Source organism: Puma concolor, chromosome C1, assembly GCF_028749965.1.
Source record: "Puma concolor isolate L17-30 chromosome C1, mPumCon1.1.hap2, whole genome shotgun sequence".
In the NCBI taxonomy this organism is placed as follows: domain Eukaryota; kingdom Metazoa; phylum Chordata; class Mammalia; order Carnivora; family Felidae; genus Puma; species Puma concolor.
Window position 1 is genome coordinate 69318044 of NC_141674.1, and position 17053 is coordinate 69335096.

At 37.5% G+C, this 17053-nt stretch overlaps 1 long non-coding RNA gene across 1 annotated transcript in view; it reads left to right on the top strand.

The window, feature by feature from the left end:
• Positions 1 to 1031: 1031 nt before the first annotated feature.
• LOC147578121 (uncharacterized) overlaps positions 1032 to 17053 on the top strand; it is a 213282-nt gene continuing 197260 nt past the window's right edge. Inside the window, exon 1 of the long non-coding RNA XR_015254206.1 lies at positions 1032 to 1147. This is a non-coding gene — a long non-coding RNA (uncharacterized LOC147578121). The remainder of the gene's footprint in view (positions 1148 to 17053) is intronic.

Sequence of the window (17053 nt, forward strand, 5' to 3'; positions counted from 1 at the left end):
ATTCAAAAGTTAAAGAGCCAATGCTTCCAAATGAGCACACATGGTTAAGATGTCACCCTAACTCACCCTGTAATTTCCAGTTAGTTCTTGCCAAGTATCTTATTGAACACACTGAACTAATTCTATAGATTTCCATCTACCTCTAGATAAAAATACCTTTTTTTAATCGGACTCTTATGCAAGTGTATACAAATCACGATAGAACAGCGTCATCAAATACCTTCTGGTGTTTTTCAAGCCAGGACCCCTGGTCCTCAGTCTGGCCTGTTTTTTTTTTTTTTTTTTTTTTTCTTTTCTGGCTAGATCTGGCTTTTTGATGCTGGCACCCAGGGTAATGCAGGAAGGTCCCAATCCTGATACTTTTTTTTTCCTCTATTAAGTTCTTAGAATTTTTTCCTGGAAGCCATAAAACAAAGACTTTTTGTCTTTAGAGTAAAAGAGAAATACAAAGTAGGTAATTATCCTGTTAATTTTAAGGGCATAATTTTAAACCCCAAGGTGAATACTTTTTATTGGAATTATCCACTTTGGCTGGGTGGAGAAAGCCAAAGAAAACAAGCATGACAGACTTTGGTTTCAAATCTGTGGCTTCTGCCCTCTCAGAGAATGATTTGAGTTTTGAGGCTGAATTTCTTGTGTTGCCAGGTATCCTGTTGGTGTACAGGATATTTTTGTGCTGTTCTTTAGCTTGTGTGCAATAGTATTATGTAAGCTGTACCATAGGGAGAAAGACATGATTAAAAACATTTGTGGCTCATCGTTAAATATAGAAATCATTATAATTGGATTAATTTAGGAAATACACAATGATGCCTGAGTTTCCCCTTGAGAACAAAATATACATTGAGAGCTACATTTTCAAGAAAGCAATTGACTTTCTTGCATAAAAATTACAGATTCTTAACTCAGACTCCCTTAATCCCAGGCCTCACTTAAAGAAAATGTAACATCTGCATGCCATGTTAGGTGATATTTTTGCTTGAGTCAAATCCATTTCTTGAAATGGTGAATCTGGATTTTTGCAGGTGAATGTAGCACTGCTCCATGAAAATTTGGTCCTAGAGGTACAACCGGAATTTAGCAAATGCCACTGGAAGCAGTTACATCAATCCAAGTAGGAGAAAGGAGAGTAGCAGATGCAGAAAATGTAAGTGATGGAATAGTCATATAACAAAATACTTCCAGCATATCTTTTGTTATGTAATGTTACCCATGACATGCCTATCAGTAATATTGTCAGAGGCTGTAATTGAAGAGATACATTAATTATTATCAGTCACCTCCAGCACTCTTATGGCTGGTGGAGTGATGTCTTCATAAAATAATGACACTGATATTGTCTGGTGTGCGGGAGGCTGTGGAGAGATTTTTTTTTTTTTTTTTCTCTGTAGCTAAAGGTGCCTTGGGCTGGATTTCCTTTTAGCACCATTCCTAAACTCCTGGAGAGAAAAACTACTGGAGATGCAATGTCCCATTTTCCTCTCTCTTCTCCCTCCTTTTGGTTCTGCTCTGGGAAGAGAAAAATTAAGAGCACAGCGTGGTTAACAAGCCTGGTGACATAGGCTGGAAGAACTAATGTAGGTTCCAGCTCTTGAGCTGGGACCCCCTTCGGTTTGTTTGAGGGGTTTAGCTGCCTGCTTGTCAGTCTTCTGCCGCTCTCCAGTTGTGTGTCAGTACAACACCTGGTTGTGAATCGTAAAGGCAGTTCGAAGCCCCTGTTGTTACCATGTTCCCACTGAGAAGCTGCAAATTTGTCGACGAAGGTGGGGGGTTGTTACCAGAAAGCAATAGATTTCTCACAAGTTGGAGAAGGCATATATGTTTATGTCTGTGTCTATGTTTATTAGTATATATGTTAGTCTGTTAGTATATACTACTATCATCAATATCATCTGTATAACGTTTTTTGTGTTTAAAAATTTTTTAAAAACATTTTTCAGTGTTTATTTATTTTTGAGAGAGGGAGAGAGAGAGAGAGAGAGCATGAGGGGGGAGGGGCAGAGAGGGGGAGACACAGAATCCGAAGCAGGCTCCAGGTTCTGAGCTGTCAGCACAGAGCCCGACATGGGGCTCGAACTCGCGAGCTGAGAGATCATGACCTGAGCAGAAGCCAGACGCTCAACCAACTGAGCCACCCAGATGCCCCTATCTATATCTGTTTTTAATTGGAATTGGCAGAATATGTTCAGAATAAAACCTGATTATTTTCAACTTCATTTTTACCCCAACAATTTGAGAGAGTGCCTGGAGTTATAATAAACTCTCGCATCCCCTGTATGGGTCAGAGTCTATTTGGCCAAAGTGGGAGTCAAAACAATTCTTTCAAACCTGCAGCAACAGTGTGACATGAGCACTGCTAGAACCATTTCCCAAAATTATGTGAAATGATTCTAGCAGGGTGGGATGAAAAACAGAAAAGACCTGCTTCTAGAAGGAGCGATCCCTGGAGCAAGGAATGGGAGGGCAGGTTGATGGGAAAAATCTGTAAGTTTTCTTTAGCAGATCCTTTTTCTTTAAGTAGAAGTGGATTTTTCTGGAACCACATTTATGTCATTTTCTTGGGGTTGCTCCTGAGAATTTTCAGTTATTGAAAAATCAGATAAATAAAATAAATAGATTGGAAGGTAAGTATTCACTTTTATCATATGAAAGGAGACTGGAGCCCCCTCCCCCTGCCCTCCCAAAAAATCAACTAACAGTTAGCTCATGACTAGTTCTTGATAACAACTTTGTCCTGGTTAGATATTATCTGATTTCCCACTAATGGTACTTTTATTTTATTTGGTTATCACAATTACTAGTCTAATTTGTTAATCTAATTATAAGATTATTATATCATTAAAATTTGATCCTCAACATTTCAGGCTATTTTGAACTGTCTGTCAGAACTGTATTTCGAAAAACTCCAATTTCATTTATTTTTGAAGGAGTAATCTTTATACTGAAGATTATGTGTAAATGTTGGAGATTCACAGATATCTTAGCAGTCATCTGTGTGTCCGCAGGTGATCTTTGCCTAGAAATGTTGTTCCCCTCAGACAGCTTTCTTTTTCCTCTGTCTCTGCTATCTCCCCCACACTCGTATGCAAGAACATATTACCTACAAGGGATTGGCATGGTTTGCTAATTTTGGCCTATAAATTTGGCTTATAGTCTCCCTGGCTGTAAAATGTTTTCATGTTAAAGTTCATCATCAGAGAATGGAGAGTTTGAGCTTTTCCCAAGTATTTAGTATTGAGAAGTGTCTTTTGTACAGTCTTTTAATGTTCTAGTGAGATCTGTTCAGTATCATTAGAAATATTAATCCAGTACTATCTTTCATGTCTTCCAGAGGAATTTGAAAAGTACTTCTGGTCTTCAAAACTGCAGAACATTGCATGTTATAACTTTTATTTAAATCTTCACTGTAAAACTCAAGGAATTGAAAAATTAAGTTGCCTACGCTATTTTTTAAAACTTGTTTCCCCACATGAATGCCTCTTCTTTTCCACAGTACTCTTGCCTTTTATGGACTAATTCCTTCCAACACACAATTTGTCTTCACTTTATGTAACATGCCATTTGAAAAATTTTGAGCAATCAGAAATAGATGATTATAGGGATTCCTTCATTCTTCACTCTCAGCTCCCGGTTTCAGAATGTCACTGCCTTTCCACCTTCAAATTACATTATGACAATTCAGGAGGGCCAAGAGGGAGTATAGTGTAATGGTTAAGAAAATGGATTTTGAAGTTTTAAAGACCAATTTAGAAATGCTGCTCAGTTCATCTTAGGCAAATTATTTAATGTCTCTCTTTTTTTGTCATCTATAAAAATGAGGATTCTAATACCCATCTCGTTGCCATGAGGTTTAAGTGAAATATCATGAGTAAAGTGTATCACGCACCAGCTGCACTCACCAGTTGTAAAACATTAACAAGATAATGGTTTATCACTAAAAAGGTGCTAGAGATTCTGTCCAAAACTAGAGATTTCTTTGTTGGACACAGTATTTTACTTTCCTACTATAGTTTACCATTTTATAACTATCATTCTAAATTATTCCACAGTTAATCTTGATTCCTGATACGTAATGGTGTTTTCCAACTGTAATGGGGAAATTACAGTGTGCCCAAAGGAAACTGAATTACAAGAGACATGAGAGATCTCTGAGGGAATATAAACATGTTTTGTGTGTGTGTGTGTGTGTGTGTGTGTGTACGTGTGTGTGTGTGTTTTAAGATTCTAACTTCAAATTCTGCAGTTAGCCTTTCATTCTTGAAGTGGGTGAGCAGAGACTTCTGAGACTGTTGGCACATGAGTCCGCACTAAGCCATCTTGCAGAAATGGGAGAGACCTCTGGAGCAGTGCAAGGCATACTGAGCTTAATTCAAATCCTAACCAGTCACTTACTCCATGTATGGGGACTTTGGGACAAGTTATTTGACCTCTCAGAGTTTCAGTTCCTAAATTTATAGATCAAGTAACAAAATGTACCTCATGGTTCTTTTTAGAATTAAATTAAGTAATATGCAAAACTGGTCAGAACCATATTTGGCATCAACAAGAACTTAATTGATAATAGTTAAAAAAAAAAAAGAGTCTACTCCACAGGATCCATTGGTGAATTGCCTTATCTAAGATTTTACTAGTGAGAAGTGAAACCTGTAGCACTTTGTTGTGTGCAAACGCTTTGCAACTCATCTTTTTGGAACTCAGACTTGCCTTGTGTCATTCTGTGGGCACGGGCCTGCTTTGAATAAAGGGTATTCATATTTGGGTAGCTATTCAGAGAGTTCTTGTGTTAGGACTCTCTGCTGCTCACTCTGCCTTTGTCAGAGCCTGCAGATCTGTTTGGAAGATGTGGAGAAAGAATTTGACCCATGTGTGAATTGCTGTGCCAAGCTAAATTGATTAAAATTCATTTAATGGTTTAGTGGTGCCTGGGTGGTGCAGTCTGTTAAGCATCCAACTCTTTAAAAAAAAAAAAATTTTATGGGGCGCCTGGGTGGCTCAGTCGGTTAAGCGTCTGACTTCAGCTCAGGTCACGATCTCACGGTCCGTGAGTTCGGGCCCCGCGTCGGGCTCTGGGCTGATGGCTCAGAGCCTGGAGCCTGCTTCCGATTCTGTGTCTCCCTCTCTCTCTGCCCCTCCCCTGTTCATGCTCTGTCTCTCTCTGTTTCAAAACTAAATAAACGTTAAAAAATAAAAATAAAAAAATAAAATTTTTTTTTACATTTGTTTATTTTTGAGAGACAGAGAACAAGCTGGGTAGGGGCAGAGAGAGAGAGAGATGCGGAATCTGAAGCAGGCTTCAGGCTTTGAGCTGTCAGCACAGAGCCCGACATGGGGCTCAAACTCACAAACCCTGAGATCATGACCTGAGCTGAAGTCGGACACTTAACCTACTGAGCCACCCAGGCACCCCAAGTGTCTGACTCTTGATTTCAGCTCAGTTCATGATCTCACATTTATGGGATCCAGTCCCGCATCGGGCTCTGCACAGAGTGGAGCCTCCTTGGGATTCTCTCTCTCCTACTCTCTCTCTCTCTCTCTCTCTCCTTCTCTCTCTCTGCCTCTCCTCCACTCTTTCTAAAAAATAAATAAATAAACTTAAAAAAATTCATTTAATCATTTGGCACATTTTATCAAATCTAGGATGACTTTCATTTTATTTTATTTTATTTTATTTTATTTTATTTTAATTTTTTTTTTCAACGTTTATTTATTTTTTTTTGGGGACAGAGAGAGACAGAGCATGAACGCGGGAGGGGCAGAGAGAGAGGGAGACACAGAATCGGAAACAGGCTCCAGGCTCTGAGCCATCAGCCCAGAGCCCGACGCGGGGCTCGAACTCACTGATCGCGAGATGGTGACCTGGCTGAAGTCAGACGCTTAACCGACTGCGCCACCCAGGCGCCCCAAGATGACTTTCATTTTAAAAAGACACCCTGATTTCAGAGAATATATATTGTAGACTCCATGAAATATGGTCACTATCAATTTTCAAGGATTTATTCTCTCTGGGAACTGAATGTGCTTTGTAATTCAAGTTCTTCCTCTCTCCTCATCACCGGCCTAATGGGCTGATTGGCACTTGCAAGGATGGGAGAGCCTAGGAAACAAGCTTTGACAAATATTTGCTGATGCCTCTGTTGGCCGAGCCAAAAAAATTCGCATTATTTTCAAGGCAGCTATTTTAATACTACATTGAGATAATTCTACTTTTTATAAAAGAACAGTATAGTAACCCCTTCTATTAAATGTAACTGGGTGTAGTAATTTTTTTGTGTGTTAGAGTGTAGAATGACTCAAAATAATTGATAATACACTTAATAAAAATATATTTGATAAAAATGGACACATTGTTTATATACAAAAATTGTTATGAATGTAATAAGCTATTTGTATTATCTTTGGAGTGCTTTATTGCTTTTTATATTACCATTAAAACCTATTATTTATTATAATTTTGATGAAACATATAATGAATTTAATATATATGGTATCTCTTAGCTAGCCTCATAAATGTATGAAAGTACATATATTTTTAACAGCTTAGTTTGATATGGATGAAAAATGCATAGCTTGTATGGAATCTGGGCCTTTGGTTTTCCCACTGCTTATTGGTTCCAGACCTGAAGCTCTTGTCATACAGAGTTCTTTCCAATTCGTGATAGAAATCTGAGCTGTGGATGCTTTGGCCCTCAAATTCTCTATTCAGCTTTCTCTGATCTGCTGCTACATTTATAAATGAATCTGACAAATTGGCTAAAATCTGAAAAACAAATGTATAATGCATAGGGAATTAAACTTTTTTTTGTAGAATTATAAGTTAATTTATTGAAAATTATCAAAAAGGATAATACTTGGCTATATATAACTACATATATAATTATATAACTATAATTATATATATATATACATATATGTGTTTTCACACATAGCAAAAATATATTTAATGTCATACATCAAATATATAACTATTTTCAGAAAAATAAAATATTAAAACAACCTTCATAGAGAGGAATCCTGTCAGATGGGTGTTAAGGCGTAGCATAGAGAACCTTGTGCAGGCTTTAAGTCAGAGAGACCTACTGAAGAATCCTACCTCTTGTTGAGAATTAGCTATGATCTTAGACAAGTCACTTGGTCTTTCTGAATATCAGTTTTCTCACATGTAGAAAATTAGTAAATACCCTTCTTACAAATTTGTTAAGTTGATTGAGATGAAGCATGCGAAAACAATTAACAGCACATCTCAGACTACTCAAAACATTGCTTTTGCTTCCTTCCTTTCAGAATCACATTGATGATTGTGTAAAAACATCCACATACGTAAAAATGAAATGTACTTACTAGGATTCTCTCATCAAGAACATCAAACTGTAATTTTATGTACATAATGTGAGCCTTCCGTGCCCCTCCCATGTTTTATGTCTCCAACAACTGTAGTGAAGAGGGAACCACAGACCCCACCCATTCTCCAACTCTCGGTCACTCCAGTCTCACCACCATTACCTGCTCTGAGATCACAGATCAGATCAGGTTATACCTTTCATTTGTGTTAGGTTTGTCTCCATAAAAAGCCCCAGAATCCAAGGCTACCCTTCATCTCCTGTACTTTAACACCCTGTATTAATTAGTTCAGGAAATCCAGCCACAGGGTCCTGGGGAAATCATGGATAACCATCCACAGAATCCCCTGTACATTCAGCACCTTCTTGAATGATCACCTCACCTTCTTCCTCTCCCTGGACACCTGATTCTTGACAGGGCTGCTTCTGCAACTCTAAGTGGATATTCATTTTTCTCCCACTCCACTTATATATCTGTATGGTAGGTATCCACCCTGTTCCTCAAGACTGTTTCCTTTTCTCCTTCCAGCTTTGAATCCCATGTTATCTGTCATTTACCACCTTTCCTTGTTGAAGTCACCTACCAATCTCGCATTCACTCTCCTTCATTACTTAAAGACTTCTGCTTCTGGCTCATTACTTCTCAACCTAATGCCATCCTAAGTCTCAGTGACTTTAGTATTCTTATAGGTGGTCTTTCCCATAACATGGCCTCTCATTTTCTTAACCTCTTCCTTTACTGATTTTGTCTCCCACCTGACTGCAGCTATTCATTCACTCCCAGGGTCACATCCTAAACCTTCCTGTTAGCAAAAGCCTTTCCATAATCCCAACTTCATGTACCCCACACAGTAGGCATCACCTCCTATATTCTCAGCTCAATTCTTCTAGTATCTTTACTCCAGCAGTCTTTAAGTCCTGATAGAATTTACATCCACTGATTCTCCTGTCTTTACTGTCCATTACAAATCTCATGTTTTCACTTCCCTCCCTAGACAGCTTAAATTTCATGTTCAATTAATAAAATTATCTCCTTTCATTCACCCTCAGCCTTTTCACTTTATGAAAGATTGAAAAGACTGGTCTGGTAGGCTTGAAGAGATATGTTGCTCAGATCCTCCTTTGAGAAAGAAATTGTCAAACAGTGGGGAATATGGTTGACTGATGGTCTCCAGCTTTTTACACTTTGGGGTCTTCTGTGAGTGAACTCCTTGGAGAGGTCCAGTGACTTCAGCCAGTGACTGAGTAAATGGTGCTCTCAAGGTCTAGCCATTTGCATTTAATGCAAGACTCCTCTAATGGGTTTCCTATCCCACTAGTGGAGTTTGTCAGTCTGTATCAGGGTCTGCCGGCTGCCTCTTTCCAATCTTGCTTCCTCCTCTTTAATTTCAGAGGCATTATTTCCCAATAAACCTTTGCACTCCAAATTCTGTCTCAACATATGGCACAGCTGGAAAAAGTATAGCCATAGTTAAGCAGGTTTCTCAGCTGATTATACACCTACACCTGGACTTTGCTCTCCGTCTCACTTTCAGTTGATGATCAGGTAGATAAGTGAGTGCATTGTGTTGTTAGGCAGTTGTAGTAAATTTCCTTAGTCCATTTACTATTTAACTCTCTTACATCATTTCTTCATATTCTCTATTTTTCTCCCACTGTCTATATATTGACACCTCTCAAATTTGTATCTCTATCTCAATTCTCATTCCCAAATTCTGGACTCCTTTATCTAACAGTCCACCTACCATCTCTACTGGAACTTTTAACAAGCACCTCAGTAGACCCAAAGTAGAACTGATTGCCCTTACTATCTGCTCCAAACCTGCTGCTCCTGTAGTATTTCCCAGCTCAGCTAATGGCAACTTGACTATTCCAGTTGATTTACCAAAAATGTTATAGTCGTTCTCAGTGCTTCATTTTTTTTCTTATAATTTACATTCAAGCTGTTACTAAATGCTATACGGTTTTAGTTTCAAATAAATCCTGAATCTGTCTACTTCCTACCGTATCTTCTGCTGCCACCCTAGCATAAACCACCGTACCTCTTTTCTGGATTATTGTTTCAATCCTTCTGCCTCTGCTGTGTACTTTTAGCACAGATGCCATAGAGATGCTCTAGAAGTGGGGGAAAGAATAGGTTAGATTATGACACTTCTCTGCTCAATTCCCTTCAGTGGCTCCCACTCAGAATAAAAGCTCATAAAACCAATGGTCTAGGTGTTTGGCCTGATAGGGGCACCCATTACCTATCTGACTACTTTCCCCTTGCTTTCTTGACTCTCACACTAGGTCTTTTTGCTGTTCTTTGGGCACCCCTCTAATCTTTCCACTTTACAGTTTTGGCTTCTGCCCAGAATTTTCTTCCCTCAAAAGTTTACAGTGCTCACTCTTGAACTTCCTTCAGATTGTTGTTAAAATGTGTAGCTTTGTTGTCCACCATATTTCAAATTAATTGTCCCAGTCTGGCATTTCAAATTCCTCTTTTCTTTTTCACTTTACTTCATATGACTCATCACCGTCTAGCATTCTTTCTATTTTATTTATTTATCTTATTACATGTCTTCCCCCTAAACTATCAGCTCAAAAAGAAAAGGAATTTTTGCCTATATTCTTTACTACTCAATTTTCACTGTGCAGAACAGTGATGACATATAGCCGGTACTCAAAACATTTGATGACTATTAAAAAATAAGTGAATTATATATATGTGTGTGAGTGTGTGTGTGTGTGTGTGTGTGTGTGTGTGTGTGTGTATATACATATATATGTGTGTGTGTGTGTGTGTGTATATATATATATATATATATATATATATATATATATATATAATTCATTGCCCATTGTATGTCCATTAGAGGTTCCCATCATCCTATTCATAGTTCTAGGGTTTAAAAAAGAAATGCATATCTAGTTTATGCCTTTGATCTTTTTATTACCTAGCCAGACAATTTTATATTGCCTTTGCACATACAAGTGAATTCATATTTTATTATAGCCCCTATTAACATGGGTTTGGAGGTCATGAGTATGTTAGACTTACAGGCATATTGTCCACTTTTTATACCACAAAGCAACACTTATTCTTTACTGTCATGACTATTAGAACTCAGTAATGTTTAATTCAGCCTTTCAATTTATGTTTTGTCATGATTATTTAATAGCTTCATGTGGGTAATTCTCAATTCCAAAACAATAGCATAATAGTCTAGTTGAAATCAAAACTGTGTGTCTTAATCTAGACCAAAGGATATTGCAGTTATCCAGATTCTTGAGTATTTGAGTTAATTAAAATGATTTTCTGTAGTAGCAACTCTGATTAAAGCAGAAGGTCTAAATAATTAGCTTTCAGCATGGAAGTTTACACAGAAAACAATTCACGAACTTCCTTATTGAGCTATTGCCATTTATATAATTATGACTTTGTAACCTTTCCTTCTAGCCCAGATCCCTTCTAAATGCCTGACTCAGACTCATATACTCTTCTACCTACTATATATTTTCATCTGAATGTCCTTTAACATCTCAAACACGTAATCTAGCTCCACATGCCTGTGGCTCCCTTTATTTTAGTTTCACTGAATAGCATCATCATCTACTCAGTAGCCCAAGACAGAAATTGGGTGTCTTCATAGAATCATCTCCATGCATATAGTACTATGCTAGGTGCTGACAGTGCAAAGTTGATTAAGATACAGATCCTGTCCTTGGGTAGGTTATATCTAGTAGGGGAAATTGACATAAAATTATAATTTCACTTTTATTGTGGTCAGTGCTAAGAATGATAAAGAAAAAAATCTTTTTAAATTGGGTTAGAAATTTATTGAAAAATTCTTTTTGCTGAGTATTGAAGAATGGATCTGGAAGTTGAAAAGTAGGAAGAATATATCAAGCAGAGAGAGCAATCAAAGCAAAGACACAGATGAATTACAAAGCTTAAAGTTGAAGTGTGGTATAAGCTAATTGTATAATAAGATCGTGTCACACAACAAATACAATTTTTATGGCAGTAAGGGTGGACTGCGAAGTTGTGTGGGTAGATATGGACATACCATGCCAAGAAGCCATGGACATGGGGAACCACTGAAAGAGTTCAAGTAGAGGAATAGATAGTCAGACTTGATTTTAGATCTATCACTTCATTGTTGTGGAGAGAATGCAGCACCAAGTAGGAAAAACCAGAGGGAGATGAATTAGAAGGCTGTTACTTTAGTCCAGGAAAACAGGAGGGACCGATCTAGATCAGTGAAAATAAAAATAGAAAGCAGGTAGTATATACAAGAAATAATCCGGAGAAAATTGTAAGTATTAGGTGATTAACCACATGGTGAGTGATGAAGAGAGAGGCAGGTTTCTGCTTTGGAGATTGAAGAAGATTTTATGTTAATATCTAAGAGGAGGTTGGAGACTTACTGGAGATTTTATATGTATTATATATATATGTATTATATATATATGTATTATATATATGTATTATATATATTTATATATGTAAAGTTAATATGCAAATCTGAAACAGAGGTAAGGGGAAATAATTGTTGAGATGGAAACCTGAGGAAAAACCTGGATTTGAATAAAATAGAAGCCCATGAAGGATATAAGGAAAGAACAGTCGAACAGATACGGAGAACGAGGAAAGGAACTAGAATGTTTGATTACTCACTGAGAAACTAATAGAGCTAAATTCTAAGAATAGGTTCACTAAGATGTGGGCTAAAATATGTCCATTGATTCTGGGGTTAGAGTTTGACTTGGCCAAGAGTAGTTTTAGTTGTGGGGGTAGAAATGAAACTAGATTTTTCATACGATGGATTGATTATATGAAAGTATAGAAAAAAATGAATGTAGACTATTCATTCAAGAGGCTTGGTTGACTAGAAATTATATGAAATTGAGTTTGGGTTAAGAGGGATTCCAATTCTACAGATGAAGAAACCGCTGCTTATTAAGGTCAAATAATTTGTCCAAGAATACCTGATTGTCTGTGTTACACCCAAAATCATAATTTGGATTCCAAAACCTGTTCTTGTTTTGAGCTGAATAGATGGAGCAGCAGCATAAATGACATAAATAACAAGGTGCTGAATACTATCATCATCCTAGTATCCTCTCCTTTTCGACCATACCACGTTTTCTTGCAGCTGTATTTGAACCTCATTTTAGAACGATGATTATGGCAACAAAGGAGTGGATGGATCGAAGAGGAGAAGTACTGCAGGCAGCAAAATGGAAGCTAGGGAGGAAGAGTTGTCAAAGATGACTTTGGGGTTGGCGTCTTGGTTGGCTGAATTAATAGTGCTACTGTTGAGAGCAAAAGGCAGACCCACCAAATGTTGGGAAAGGAAGGCAGAAGCAGGTGCAGCAGAGAAGTTGTGAGTTTGTACAGTTCCTTGGCACCTGCCAGTCTCGATGTACTGAACATTCACAACAATGTATTTGAGAGCTCTGCAGCAATTGACCAATTTTTCATTAATGAAGTGGATTTCTATATTCAGTGTTGTATCAACTAAAATATGAACAAAAACATTAAGATTTACCAGGAGCTAACTAATTTGAGACCAACTTAGCTGATTGTTGGTCTCACTTGTTAGCTAAAATTTTAAGCGGGAGGTGGTCCCGAAGAGAAAAAAAAGTTAAATGAAGTGGTTTTTGTCTGCATTTATCTAAAGTGATATTTGTACAAAGTAACAAATGACTTGGTTGAAATCACTGGGGAAAATTGTATGTTGCCTAGTCATATGAAAACCCTGTTTTTCCCTCTGGAGAGAGAACCTTGATACTTTAATTGTCACGTTTATCAGAGTCCAACTATGACATGAAACTCCTTACCGGGAATTAGTCTAGGTGGCGGTAGGAAATTTGCAAAAAATAATTTAAAAAGAATGACAGAGAACTGAAACCAGGTAATTCGAATCCACTATTCCAGCAATACAATTGGAAGACAATTTTAGAGTTTATACCCATTTCTTTTGAATCTTGAACCTTGAAAAATAGTTATACATTCAAACGCTTTAAACTAAAAGGCTAAGGAGAGGAAGACAAAGAATATACACTGCCATTAAATTTAAAAATAATTTAAAACTTACCATCTCAGACTTCACGTCAACAACTCCGTTAATAAGTGCTTCAGAAATCACAAAGTAACAACCAACCAAAAAATACAACATTAAAATTAAGAATATTTGATGAGTGTACTTTTTGCATTGCTAACTTTAATCAAGGAAATGGCATTTGACTACCTAGTTCAAACATCTAATCAATGAGTTTGAATAAGTCTTGATGTTTCCCTTATGTTTGTAAAGTGTGTATATATCCTGATAGCAACATCTGTACTCATGACCTTTATTTCTACTGCCCTAAACGATCAAGGTCAGAACAGCGGCAGAAATCCTTTGTAAGACAAAAGCCTGGGTTTTTACAACTTTAAGTATGCATTTGTTCTTCTGATATTCTTTCCTAAAAATTGGTATGAGAGCAACCAGTAAAGGAAGGGTCAGTATTAATTACAGAAGGTTTAGCTTTCCTGCATATTGCATGAGACACGAGGATAATAATAGTCTCCTATCTTCGTACTTTTGCATTATGTTAATGATCGTCAGGAAGGCAATGTGCCAGGAAGACTACCCAGCCTTCTACTTCTGCCCGAGGTATCTGCGTTTTAATCCAAAATATCTATGTTTAAATTCAAATCCCAGAAGAGACTCAAATGAGTCTACTCTGTCTTATGAAACACTTACTTGTGCCAGTGAGTGGATTTTCATGCTGTGGTGCAGTCAGACGTACTTCAGTTTTACAGCAAGTGTTTCTTAAAGAGATGCTTCTGCTCTTTGCTTCCTCACTGGATATAGCTTTGGCAGTGGTCCAGTGAGACTGAGAAAATACTCTCAAATTAGGCACGGACTGGTGATAATTGCTAATTATTGAATGTCAATGGGTGAGAAAAGAAAAATCCATGAAATGGCAGAGATGGCATGTAAAAGTGCCAAGCACACTGTCATAGTATTCAATCCATCAGTCTTTATTAAAAAAAAAGGGGGGGGGGAGTAAATTCAATTAGGCTAAATAGATGGTTATTTAACAACAGTCAATAAAATATTTCTTTACCGTATAGTAAATAGGCTTATATTTAACCACAGCTTAGTATATTCCAATGTTAATACCAGGGCAGTTTGTTTTCATAGCTTGATCTAAACAGCACTTTATGTTGACACTTCTATTGCGTATTTAATGAACTCATATCAAATATGCATGGCAAATAAATACTATGTTCCTGGTAAACCTTTATTCCTTCCCCACTCTCTTGATCTTTTCAAGTGAAGTAACGTGCTTTTCACAATATATTTCTTCTCTCATAAAAATGCGTATCACAACAGTGTAACTAAATCTTATTTCAATATTTTTGCAAGGCAGAAAAGAAAAATCTAGATCATTTTAAGTGCAGACTTGCTGCTGTTTTAAAATGCAGCTCAGAACTCTACCTCAGTTGGCCTGTGAGCAACCAGTCTGCTGAGAAGTACCCTTCTGAAAGAAAGGATTAAGGCTTCTTGAAAGTCCTTAATCGGCCGCCTCTATGAAAAAAACACTGTAGCAATGTGTGTGATGCTGCTGATCAGAATCAAGGCTGGCAGTGATGGCTGCCCTTAGCATTGTATGTGTGAGAGCATAGAGAAAATGGAGCTGCAGTGGGGCTCTGCATCGGGCATGGGAGCAAGGTATTGGTAATTTCCCCCAAGAACAAAGTCAGGAATGTTGGAAGCAAGAAATTAGGGTGGTTGGGGGTGTGTCTTCACTGTTATGAGATTGATACAAAATAGTATTGAAGTGACTGGGATTTCAAAGATTTGAAAGTGTCACATAACTGGCAGGTCCTAAGTCTCCTATTTAACCTATGCATAAAACACAGATAAAGGCTGCATGCTGGAAAGAAATAGATGAATACATGCACAACCTTCTGCCTCCTGATTTCTGACCAAGTCATGTTTAGATTGTGATGCTGCCATGAGCATCCCTTTCACTGAGGGAAGAGAGGAGGGCAATTTGCTCCCCCGGTTTTTAGAGATGGCATGTGGTTCAGCTCAACAGAGAGCAAAATAGTGATTTCTTCCTTTTTCTGTAGACACATATGAAGATAGAAACTGCTTTGCAGTGTTTGTCTGGCCCAGAGTATGCAATCTGTAAAGGGTTTCCTGGTAATTAAATTTTGAAAAGGATATGAATCCCTTTATTTATATTGGGTAACTTTGAGACCAGAAATAACAAATGTTTGATTCTTTAGCTCAATGGACTTTGAAATAAATGCTTATTTTTGTTCATCTCTAGCTTTGGGTAGTTTTTGAAATGCAGCTTTAAAGCTAGCCTTCCTTGTAATTCACTATGGGATGTCTTTATACACTGCTGACAGTAATACAACTCATTTTGGGTGATTAACTTAACCCCCAGTATTGCAAGTGTCGTGCTGCATTAGCATATCTTTCAAGGAATAGTTGCAGTGTGAGAAAATTGCCTGTAGGATTATTTGCAACTAGGAACCTGTGAAATGTAAAATAAAATTGAAGACTATAAAGTAAAACATCAAAGCTACCTAAAATATTAATAGCCAGCACTCTAAAAAGTAATTTAGAAGATTGCATGAGGTAGTGAAAATTACTAATTTAAAAACAGAGTTAAAAAAAAAAAACAGGCAGGAGTTTAGAACAAACAACAGACAATAGAAATTCATTTTGTTCACACGATAAAAGGAGTTCAAGAGATACTGAAACCTTATCAGTTGAGAGGGTCTAAAGTTCAATATTTGACCATCCTGAACTTAAAGAAATATGAAAGCAAGGCTGACATTTTCTCCACTTCAAGATTGAAGAGAAAATATACTGTACCCTTAGTAAAATATTGTAGTGTATCGAAAGAGCATTTTCAGTCCCTCTTGGAAATTTTGTTTCACTGAAGCATTTCTTTTTTTAACTTGTTCTGTGATATCTCCCTGTGGTTCAGAGGTCATTTGATTGGCTATTTCTTAGGCATTTTGCAGGTTCGAAGCCAATTCTTCAGTGCTCTGTCATTCACACTAGGTGTTTTGTTTTGAGAGGAAAAATGTCAAGTGACATGGTGAATGTACTTCCTTTTCTTAAAGGGTAGGATCGGGGTTAGGAGCAGAATGCATGGATTGTGGAGTCATATGTGTCTGGGTGCAACTGTGCCTGCCACCTTCCAGCTGTATGACCTTGGGGTAACTTACTTAACATCTCCAAGTCTGTGCAAGTAGGTCATAATATCTATCTGAATGTGTTGTCAAAGATTCTATGAGACAACACTCATAAAACTTTTAGAATATTGCTCGGTGAGTAGCAAACATCCAATAAATGGTAGTTTACTTTTATGAGTCATTATTCAAGATGATAGTTTCAGAAGTGGCAGGTAAGGCCCTGTGAAAAGTGGCAAGAAGCTCCACATTACAGTTGTGACATGGCAGACCTGAGGTGCCTTTTTAAGGTACTTTTCTACACCGGGAACAATTTTCCCCGCTTAGTTCTGTGATGGAGCTACAGGGAGAAAGGGGAATGTGTAAGGGAAAGAGTGCATGGTGGAAGAGAAGAGGGTTGCATCTCCTGCATCTGGAGAATGGGCACTCAGTGCTCATGCTGGGTGCTTATACTTGTTGAGCATCTTTGAAGTAATACTTCCCTAATACAGGTAAAAATGAATTAAAACTGGGCATTTAAGTA